Source organism: Phyllostomus discolor, chromosome 2, assembly GCF_004126475.2.
Source record: "Phyllostomus discolor isolate MPI-MPIP mPhyDis1 chromosome 2, mPhyDis1.pri.v3, whole genome shotgun sequence".
In the NCBI taxonomy this organism is placed as follows: Eukaryota; Metazoa; Chordata; class Mammalia; order Chiroptera; family Phyllostomidae; genus Phyllostomus; species Phyllostomus discolor.
In genome coordinates, this window is record NC_040904.2 from 86594531 (window position 1) to 86605693 (window position 11163).

Here is an 11163-nt window from a genome sequence, read left to right on the forward strand (position 1 = left end):
ACCTCATCTGTAAAAAAGATGGACCTTTAAATCAGGTCCAAGTTCAGTCAAGCTTTTAATGATTTTCAGTTGGTTAAGCCTGTCTTAGTAATGTTACTTCTTCTTGACTCTTTTTTCATTACTAAAGGAGGAAAAGAAATTTATTACTTTTAAGGAATTACCTTTTATTCATCTATCTAATAAAATTCAATTCATTGTTAAGTTCTTCAACACATATGACCAGTAAAAAAGCCTGATGGCTCATGGTGGATGACCATGGACTACTGGGAACTGAACAAAATAGTGTCCCCATCTATGTGACTATGCCTGACATTGCCACCATCTTATATACTTTGGCCATGGTCTTAGGAGCATATCTTGCTGTACTAGACTCAGCAAATGCTCTTTTTTAGTATATCCCTGGCCCCTGAGTTACAAAGTCAGTTTGCTTTCACATGGGAGGGGCAACAATGGATTTTTTAAGTGTTTCCCCAAGGCTGTGTGTACAGCTCCCCAATATGTCACAGGATGGTAACCTGAGATCTGTCTCTTCTTCTTCCCCCAATCAGTAAAATGGGCCTGTTGTATCGATAATATAATGTTTACATGTAAAGATTTGCTTCTTCTGCAGGACACTCCTCAGACTTTTCTGTAACATTTGCAAGGGAGAGAGAGGATGGATGGTAGATCCACAGAAAATTCAAGGCCCAAGCACTAATGTGAAGTTTTTGGGTGTCATTTGGTCAGGTAAGACATGAATTGTTCCAAAAGCTATGATTGAAAAGGCACAAGTGTATTCAATCCATAAGGTCATGAAATTGGTGCAAATGTTTGTAGAGATTTGGGGGTTTTGGAGGACCTGATTCCCCACCTGACACAATGCCTCCATTCCTTACAGCACCTGGTAAAGAAAGGGCATATGGGACTGAGATCAGAGTAGAAAGCTTCCTTTGAGAAGGCAAAAATATAGTGAAACACATTACGTTCTGGGCATCTCTCAAGCAGGGATGCCATTTGAATTGGATGTTTCTGTGACTCCAGGAGGTATGGGCTGGGCACAATGGCAGAGATGACAGAAGAAGAGAGTGCCCCTAGGATTCTGGCCCCTGCTCTTGAAAGGGCCTAAAATAGATATACTCCACAAAGCAACAGCTCCCAGGAGTGTACACAGTGCTCCTCCAAGCAGAGTCTCTCATGAAGGAACAGCATATCATGGTAAGAACTTCCTGTCCTATGAAGGGGAAGGTTGAGAATATATCCTATTGACCTACCTCTGCCATGGCTCTAAGTCCCAGTTTGACTAACTGATATGCCAATTTGCAGCACAGGAGCACCCTGTCTACCAGCTCACTCTTTCTAGAAATATTCATGCTCCTAGGCCCTATAGATGATATAGATCCTACAAACACACCTCTCCCTATTTTGGGACAGTAGTAGCCCCTGTGGCCTTTAGAGGAGTAGGGGAAATTCCCACTGATACCTGGTATACTGATGAGTCTGGTTGGGGCGAACCACCCACGTTGACTGCAGCCACAGAGCGTAGTTCAGAGCCTTTTGACTAATGACAGATTGTTCATGAGCCCTGGCCTTTAACACTTTGTACTGACATTTGGGCTGTTCTAAAGAGAGTAAATCTATGGCTTGGACTAAAGGGTGAGTAACTGTAAATAAACCCTTGTGGGGTCAGGGCATGTGAGAAGGTATTTGGGGTCTCCTGCAAGAGTCTGAGGCAGTCCTCACAGTCTTCCATGACCCAGCTCATAAGGCATTGACACCTCATTCCCACTCTGGCAATCAGAAAGCTGGTTCCCTAGCTTGGGTACAAACCGTAGAAACTGACCCTTCAGTAGATGCAGCAGATTGGGTACATGGAAAGAGCAGCCACCAGCAAGCAGGTGGAATGACATATTGCTAAGGATGCCAGATTGTCCTTGAAATACAGTGACATGGTTAATACAGTTACAAGCATGTCCTGGGTATTCTAAACCACTCCAAGGCAACTGACAAAGGAGTCTGGGGGCATTCCCACCAATGAGGGACTTACAAATTATACTGGTCCCCTCCCTCCATGTGAGGATTATAAATATGATTTGATTGGTATTGACGCTGTGTCTCTCCTAAACCGAGGTTTTCCCTCTTACCATACAAAATCAGGCTGCTGCCATTAGAGGATTAGAGAAACTGAGTACCATGTAGGAATACCCTCCTCAGATGGCAGTGATCAGGAGTGACATTTCAATTGTTATGATATGCAATAATGGGTAAAAGAATGTGGCATTGAATGGAAGCTCCATTTCCCCTATACCCTACAGGCTCAAGAGAGCAATCTGTTGTTGAGAACATCTGGACAGAATATAGGACCAAACCCAGGTAAGGTCTCTATGTAAACTTTTAAGATTCTGGCAGGTAGATACAAAGATCTACTCACCTTGTGGTGTCCAATAAAAATCTCACATATAAGCCCCTTGTTTATTAAAACTGCTACCTACTTATCTGGGGTCCCCTGCCTTTCTTTGGACACTCCTTGTACTTTGCAGATGGGGGTCAGTTTTGGATTTCACCCAGCAAGCTCCAAAGTTTGTGAATCAACATGTCTTTAAGTTGTCCTTTTAGCCTCAGAAATATAAATATTCAGTATTATTGGAACAAGAAGACCCTTCAATCAGCTTGTGACTTTGCCCACAGGGAGGACAGTCTGTTGTAAGTGATAACAAATTCTTAATTTACTGTAATCTCTGCTTCAATCGAATCTTCTGCTATAGTCTACTGTCCAAGCTGATAGCTCCCTTATCTGCACTACCTCAGAAAATAAAAGGTGGTAAAGCTGAATTGCTGCCAGTCTTCTTCCAGCCAAGCCCTTCTATTTCAAAGATCAGGAAGGGCCAGCCCGCTGTGCAGAGCACCCCCAAACATGGCTGTGGAGCTGAAGCTCAGCATGAGGACTTAAGGACCAGAGAAACACTGATTTTAACTTTGAGAGAACTCACTGGCCATTTAAATATTAAGCTCCATTAGTCATGTCATAGTCAAAAAATGACTGTGGTATTGGTGTTAGACAAACAGAAAATTATAAATACCACATTTCCTGTTGAACAATGGTGACTACTTTAACTTGTTAAATTTCTTTTGAGATCATGTTTTCATCTTTCACCAGACTAATTTTGAATTTATTTGTAAATCAAGCAAAGAGTTGTGTTTCTTTGTGGACTGAGTAACAGTAAATTGTATATTCTGCCATTTTTTAGGGCTTAGGACTTAACTGTACTTTCTAAAATGCTTCCTCTTGGCCTATGTTTATTTGTTCACTTAAGAACCATTTCCTTGGCCACTCTTTAGCCTTCCTCACCACGCTCTTATGGTTCGGGCACACGTTCTGTTTTCTGACAACCTGAAGACTCATCGGTCCACATTCAAATGTCAATACAGGGGCTGTTGGCCTTAGTGAAGTCCTGGTATTAGCAGTTGTAGGCTGACATTGTAGACTAATCTGTTCATTCTTGTCGTTCCTTCCTCAGTTAGTTTATTCTCTTCCCTTAGCTAAATAACCAGGAAGGTCTGAAGTATATAAATAACATGCAGGCTTGGCAACATGGGTTGGAAGAATGACTTACAATAAGTAAAGTGTTTCTTTTTGAAGGCTGGGTAGTCGTGGGGTGAATACCACTGGTTTAAGCAGTGGAAGGGAATGGGCAGTGCTAAATAGAGATATATGTTGTTTTCCTGACTGACTTAATATCCTCCTCCAACCCATTTATGGCACAAACTGATTTCTGAAATGTCATCAGGAAATATGATCAGTTTTCCAATGTCACGCTAGATTTCTTTGTTTCCCCCTATTATGAGGAATCTTTTGTTTAAGGTCTTTCTAGTTCCTGAGATGTAAATAAATGTATGGTCTTAAACATGGGCCTCTTGACACTGCTTTAGTACAAGCAACAACCACAAAAAAAATGAGGCAGAAATCTGTGAAGAGAGTTCTCATCAGCAGATGTTGCAGAATCAACCAGTATTTATGAAATACTTACCTGTGGCTCCAACCTAAGGCAATGCCATGGTAGCAAGTGAAAAGTGTAAAAGATGGCCCCAGAGAGTTCCAAGATGGTGGTAGAGTAAGTGCATGTTACACATACCTCCTCCCAGGATCAAACTGAAATTTCAACTAAATTATAGAAAAATCTCCCTGAACGATCAACTGAGGACTAGCTAAAGTCTTATACCCAAGGATTTACAATTAAAAGATGGGCAAGGGACATGAATAGACACTACTCCGAAGAGGATATAGAGATGGCCATTAAACATCTATGAAAAGATGCTCAATTTGACTAATCATCAGAGAAATGAAAATTAAAACCACAATGAGATATCACCTCACACTGGTCAGAATGGCTTTCATCAATAAATCAACAAACAACAAGTGCTGGTGAGGATGTGGAGAAAAGGGAACTGTTTTTCACTGGTGCAGCTACTGTGGAAAACTGTATAAAATTTCCTTAAAAAACTAAGAATGGAACTGCCTTATGACTCAATGATTCCACTTCTGGGAATTTATCTGAAGAAACCCAAAACACTAATACAAAAGAATATATGCACCCCTATGTTCATTGCAGTGTTATGTACAGTGGCCAAGATTTGGAAGCAGCCCAAGTGCCCATCACTAGATGAGTGGATAAGAAAGCTGTGGTACATTTACACAATGGAATACTACTTGGCCTTTAAAAAGAAGGAAATTTTACCCTTTGTGACAGCATAGATGGACCTAGCAGTATTGTATTATGCTAAATGAAATAAGCCAGTCAAAGAATGAAAAGTACCATGTGATTTCACATATATGTGGAATCTAATGAACAAAATAAACTAACAAAATAGAAACACACTCATAATGAGAGAGAAAAGACAGCTGTCAGAGGCAAGGGAGCTTGGAGGGGTGGGTGAAAAATATGAAGGGATTTAAAAAAAAACAACCCTAATAGACACAGAAGCAGTATGATGATTACCAGAGGGAAAGGTGGGTGGGTGGAGGTCAAAGAAGGTAAAGGGGGGACAAATGGTGATAAAAGAAGACTTGGGGTGGTGAACACAGAGTACAACATACAGATGATGAATTATAGAATTGTACACCCGAAGCCTATACAATTTTATTAACCAGTATATGTTACTTCAATAAATTTAATTAAAAAGAAACAAACCCTATGTAAATTATATAACAAAGATTATATCAGATCTCAAGAAACTTACCTTTAATCAGAAATACAGTTGACCCCGCTGCCACCCCCAGCCTCTGTGGGGAAAGCAGGGAAGCCTTCTCAGAGCCCCAGCCAGGAAGCAGCCAGGGATGCAGGCGCCAGTGGGAAAGCAAAACCCACGTTTGTGGTTGTGGATGTTGTAAACAGTGATGCTGCCAAACCCAGCCAGCTGGGAGAGGGTGTCAAAAAGCCCAAGTTCCTGGCTTGCCAAAGGCTCATTTGTCCACCAAGTCAGCTGTGACCCACAACCAGTCCAGCCCCCAGTTCCTCCACTTTGCTATCAGCATCCTCTACCCTGCCAGGGGACCAGCCATCCTTCACAGCCTTCATCCCTCTCATATCGACCTATGTGTCTTTTTGGAAGACCTGCCAACCTCCCGAGTGCATTGCCAATAAAACCATCACCAAGGGTGTGGTTCTGGACAGCACCAAGGCCCTGTGCCTCGCCATCTCCAAGACCTCAGCAGATGGCAAGCCGTAGCTCTGTGCTAGGAGCCGGCCAAGACCTCTACACATTCTGCATGAGCTACCTGCACTCCATCCAGCAAATGACTAACAAATTCACCTTACACAAGACCATTAATAAACTGGAGAAGAATCTCCAGGAGCTTCAGATCTGCCCAGCAACATCAGGGAGTGGCCTGGAGGCTACTCAGGACTTCGGCAAATACCTCAGTTCTGTGAAAGAGATCAGTCACATCGTACAGAAGTAGCAAAAGCCAGGTGTCAGGACAGCTGGAGCTGCCTGACCTGTGTGAGGGCTTCGCTGTGCCCAAGTTGGGGGATGGTGGCTGACAAAGGACCAGTGAGCAGGACCTAGGCCCAGGAGCTGAGGGCCACCATGGAGTACAGCCCTACTACCAACTACCATTGTGCACCAACTGCCCTCCTGTACTTTCCTTCTCCTTAGGCCAGCTCACCCAGCCCTCTCGGTCCTGAGTTCTGTCTGTGGAGTCCTGCTCATTGGACTGCAGTAGGCAAGCCAGTCCATCTTCCCCATAGGGCACTTCAAGACTGAACTCTCCAGGCCAACTGGGAAGGTGGGTGAGCACTTTTCCTCTTTGTTTTCATTTCTGGAGGATTTTCTCTCGCTATGCCTTCTTTATTTTCCCCAAGAACAAGTGTCCTATGTCTCCAGGCCTTGCAAACTCTCACCTTCACTCACCTGGTGAGGGAGCCTGTACTCTCATCCTCCTTGTGCTTCCTGTGTTTAAGATACATTTCCAGAACAACATCCTGGGATATTCTGCCCCAAGGGCACTCCACCCTCCACTGCTGCCCAGGTTGGTGACCTTGCCATTTCTTCATGTGAAAGGCAGCTCTTACTTGGGTGGGTGGGGCAGGGGGTAAAGCAGGGTGCTAACACCAAACAGCCTTTGGGTCCCAGGAAGGGGGTGTACTGAAGAGGCTGATGGTGTGGGAGAAAGTCCTGTCATCTGCATGTCCTCAGAGCCCAGTTCCTTGTTCTCTTGTAACGTGCACTGCTAATCCTAGGCAGAAAGCTTGAATTAAAGGTAGCAGAGTCATTGTCTAGAACACAGGGGTGGAGGGAGGCAGTTGCAGGGAAACGCAGTTGTTGGGTGAACAGCTAGTATAGAGATGGCCCAGGGCTTGGGCCTAGGCAGGTCACCTTGCATTTGACTTCCTAGGTGCCCTGCAAAAGGCACTTGGTTTTAATTTCTGACCAGTCTCCTTCCCTTGTTCATCCCTAAGACAAAGGAGATTACTGCAGGGCTCTTTCCTTTGACACAGCCAGTCTTCAGTGTTCTGGAATTCTTGAGCATTTAAAGCCCCACCTTCAACACAGCAGCCTCTGGAACAGATGTCGGGCACCAGCATGCCAACAGGAGGCAAAGGACTGGGACACCAGAGCCCCAACCAGTGTTGGATGCACCCCTGTGGACAAACATCTTATTTAATTACCCTGAGCAACACTTCACCATCAGGGATGAAGAAAATCATGAAGAAATGAAACCCCAGAAAGTGCCTTGAAGACAAGGTTGCCCACGACCAGGCTCATGGGACAGGGGTCCAGGTCTCCTTTACCTCGACCTAGAACAGCTACTGAAGAGTGGGCAGGCACCTGCCTGGGTCTTACTCCACATCCAAAAGCTACCCTTTCAGAAACCAGGAGAAAACTACCTTCTGCTTCCAATGCCTCCTCATGCCTGTAACCTCGTACAGGTCCTATTTTTACCCTATTTGTATAAACTTGTATTTTATTTCTCCGGATTGTTTGATACTGTTCTCATAGCACATCACCTCTTTGTCCCTGCCCACTACCACCCCCCCACCCCACCCCAGAAGACTGTGTTACACAGACCGAGGGAGGTGCTAGAACACTGCCAGCAGCCTTGCCGAAGAAGTAAACAAACCCCACCCAGGTTTCTCCCTGCCTGTTTCTGTGAGCTACTGGTTTCCTCTTTCTCTTTACTTGACATGCCATTATATTTTGCATTTATACCTTGATATTACCCTCTTTAGACTTGCTCTTTTGTAAATGACATGTAAATAGTTTTTCACTCCCCTCCCTTCTTGAACATCTATAGTCTCTCTCTCTCTCTTTTTTAGTCCAGTAAATTTTGTTTCTGTGTATGGCTCTGTGTTTTTGAATCCACATCTCTTCTTTGTAGTAGTTTTTAAATAAACGCTTACAACATTAGGGGAAAAAAAGGAATACAGTTGCAAAGCTTTCTTTCCTGTTGAAGGCTAATTAATAAGACTGAAGTTTTCCTTTACTCCTTTGTCAGTTGCTGCTATTTATCATAACATATTTTTTCCTTATTTATTTTTGGAAAAAGTAGCATATGTACCTGGTAAGAATTCAAAATGTCCAAAGGAATATACAGTGAAGACAGCTCTCCTTCCTACCTCAGTCTGTCAGCCATCTACCTCTCTCAAATCTCAGAGGATACTTTATGCATATAAGCATTAAAGTTATATATACATATATGCACTTGGATATATATGCGTATGTACACATAAATAAATAAATACGCACATACACACAGTGCCTTGCCTTGAACTTTGCCATATGTGTGTGTGTGTGTGTGTGTGTGTGTGTGAGATAGTCCTCAGGAGTGCAGACAGTTCTGTGTCAGCTTTTCAAAAAAGGCTATACAGACTTTATAATTTAACCAGTTTTCCATTAGAGGACATTCAGATTACTGTCAATCTTTTGTTATTACAAACTCTGCTGCAATGAATTTACCTCTATATCCATCATTTTTATGAGTTTATCAGTAGGATGAATTTCTTAAAGTGGAATTACTGGCACAAAGTATATATACATATTAAATTTTTATAGATTGTGCTAAGTTTATTTCCATAGAGGTATAAAAATTATATTCCCATCAGTAATGTAAGATAACTTCTTTCCCCCAGTTCTTAATAAAGGAATGTTATTAAGCTTTTCTATCCTTATCTCCTAGGTGAAAAATGATATCTCTATGTAGCTTTTAATTTGCATTTCTTTTATCAGTAGGGTTGAGGATACTTTTTTGTGCTTAGAAGCTATGCTTTTTCTTCTGTGGACCTTAGTTATGTTTTGCTCTCTTTACCGAGCTGTTGAGAGAGTTCTACTTATTTTTAGGGGCTTGTTATATATTTGAGAATTTAGCTATCTTTTCTATAACATAAATTGCAAATAATTTTTCTTGTTTATATTTGACCCTGATTTTATCTGAGAGTTTTCTTTTCAGAAAAAAAAGTTTAAGTATATAATTAAATTTGTTACTTTTCAAATGATTTCTGGGTTTTGTTTTAAACTAAGATAGTAGGCCTTATTTAGTCTAAAATCTCTCAAAATTGATTTCATTACTTTCATATATCAACTTTTATGGGATTAAATTTTTAATGTAACTAGAATTTACCTCATGTATTTTTTCTAATAACATGTATTAAGTACCACATTTATCATCTACTAAAGTCTCATGTCTAACTGAAAACTATTTCTGTATTTTCTATTTTATTCAATTGGTCTGTTCATTTGTATACCACGTACTGCACTGCTGTAATTATAACTACTTAATAATATGATTTAGTTTTATTCTTTTTATAGTTCAATTGGTTATTCCTACATATGTATTTAAGTGAACTATAGAATCAAGTTATATACCTTAATTTTTTTTCTCTCTTTATTTGTGTTAGGGAAAGTGGGTCCTTCCAGACCTTTTATATAGAAGGCCTTGACTGGAAGAAGACTGGCATTCCATATGCGAAATAACTCAGAGGATATTAACATTTTAATGCTTTCTAAGCTTCCTATCATAGAACATGGCATCAATTTCTACATGTTAAAGTATTATATGTTCTTCACTTGCATTTTAACATTGTCTTCATATATATTTTATTCATTTCTTTCTAAATTTGTTACTAGATATTTTATCTTTTTAATGGCTGTTGTATATGAATCTTTTCTTTCAACATATAACTTAGTGGTTGTTTAGTGCAGTATATATGGCAACTATTGAATCCTGTATATTCATTTTCTCTCCTATCACTTAATTTTTTTCACCATTAATAATTATTCAGCTAATTCTTTTTTCCTTCTAAGTAACAATCATCTAAAATAAGTAATTCTATCTCCATTTTTCCTATTTTTGTAACTGATTTTTCTTCCATTTGCTTAATTTCACCCACTAGTAATTAGGAAACAATGTTAAATAGAGTAATAAAATCTATGGTACTTTGTTTCCAATCATATTTGAAGGTTTCTAGTGTTTTAAATAATGCATAGATATAGAATATTATCAAATAACTTAATAATTTGAAGTATATTAATATATATTTAATATTTAACTGCGCACATGTACCTGGCCATCATTCTGTATTATTCTTCGTTTTACTTCTAGATTTTGTTTGCTGATTGCCAGTTGAAAATGTTTGCTTGCTATTTATAATGTTTTTGCTTGCTTTTGGGCATGTTTTTGTGTTATGTCTTTCATTTGTTTTTCTGTTTTGCTTTGGAATTTTTTGGCTTTGGTATTAATGTCATAGAATTTTCATTAAAATAAGAACACTTTCCTTTTGTATATGGTTTAACACACCTACAACATTTTTAAAATTTATGTTTACATTAATGCAGTTGCTCCTCAGTGAGAAACACCTTGGCTTTAACAATTTTGAAAATATTCTCATTCTTTCCAAGAAGGGATCTTTATAACATTGAATCATAAGGACATTGAGAGTTCCAGAGACAAAGCATGATGAGAAACAGGGGGATACGGGAGATACTGGTGGCAGGGACCACTTAGTTTCTAGTATCGCCTAGTCATGGTCCTGCAACTGGTCCCGAGATGAGCAAACATTCCACCCTGTACAATATGCATGAAGGAACAGTTACATGTTTGTTTTCATAGTTAATTGAATTGTACTTTAAAGGCTAGTTAAATACTCCTTTATCTATCACCTATCTATCTATCTATCTGTCTACCTATCTATCATCACCTATTTATATTCAGCAAGTGCATATTGAACATCTGATATAAATTCTCAATAGAGCACTAGGAACTCTGCTAAGTGCTGGGCTATGGAAACCTTGTTATAAATCAGTGAATGCAAAACTAATCACTTAACATAATAAATTAAAAATAAAATCATATTCAGTCTTTATTATAGCCAGAGAAAGAGAACAAGAACATTTAGAGATGTGAGTAGAAAATGCCATGCAGTAAGTGGCTCTCATCCCTCGACACCTGCCTCTTCAGTGCAGATGTGCATGAGAGTGTTACCAGGGCAGCGATCGCGCTAGTCACTTTTGACTCTTCCCAAAGTGAAGGAAAAAGGAAGATGGAAGCAGAAGTAAGATAGTATCTAATAGTTTACATGTAATTGGAGCAAAAACAAAAGAGAGAACATGAATGTTATGGATATTGCATTTTGTGTGTATGTGTGCATGTACTTTTATTGGTTATGCCTCGTACATTTGATAGTGGAGTCT

At 40.2% G+C, this 11163-nt stretch overlaps 1 pseudogene; it reads left to right on the forward strand.

Moving 5' to 3' along the window:
- Positions 1-659: 659 nt before the first annotated feature.
- LOC114488549 lies at positions 660-5935 on the forward strand (annotated as a pseudogene).
- The last annotated feature ends 5228 nt before the right edge of the window (positions 5936-11163 follow it).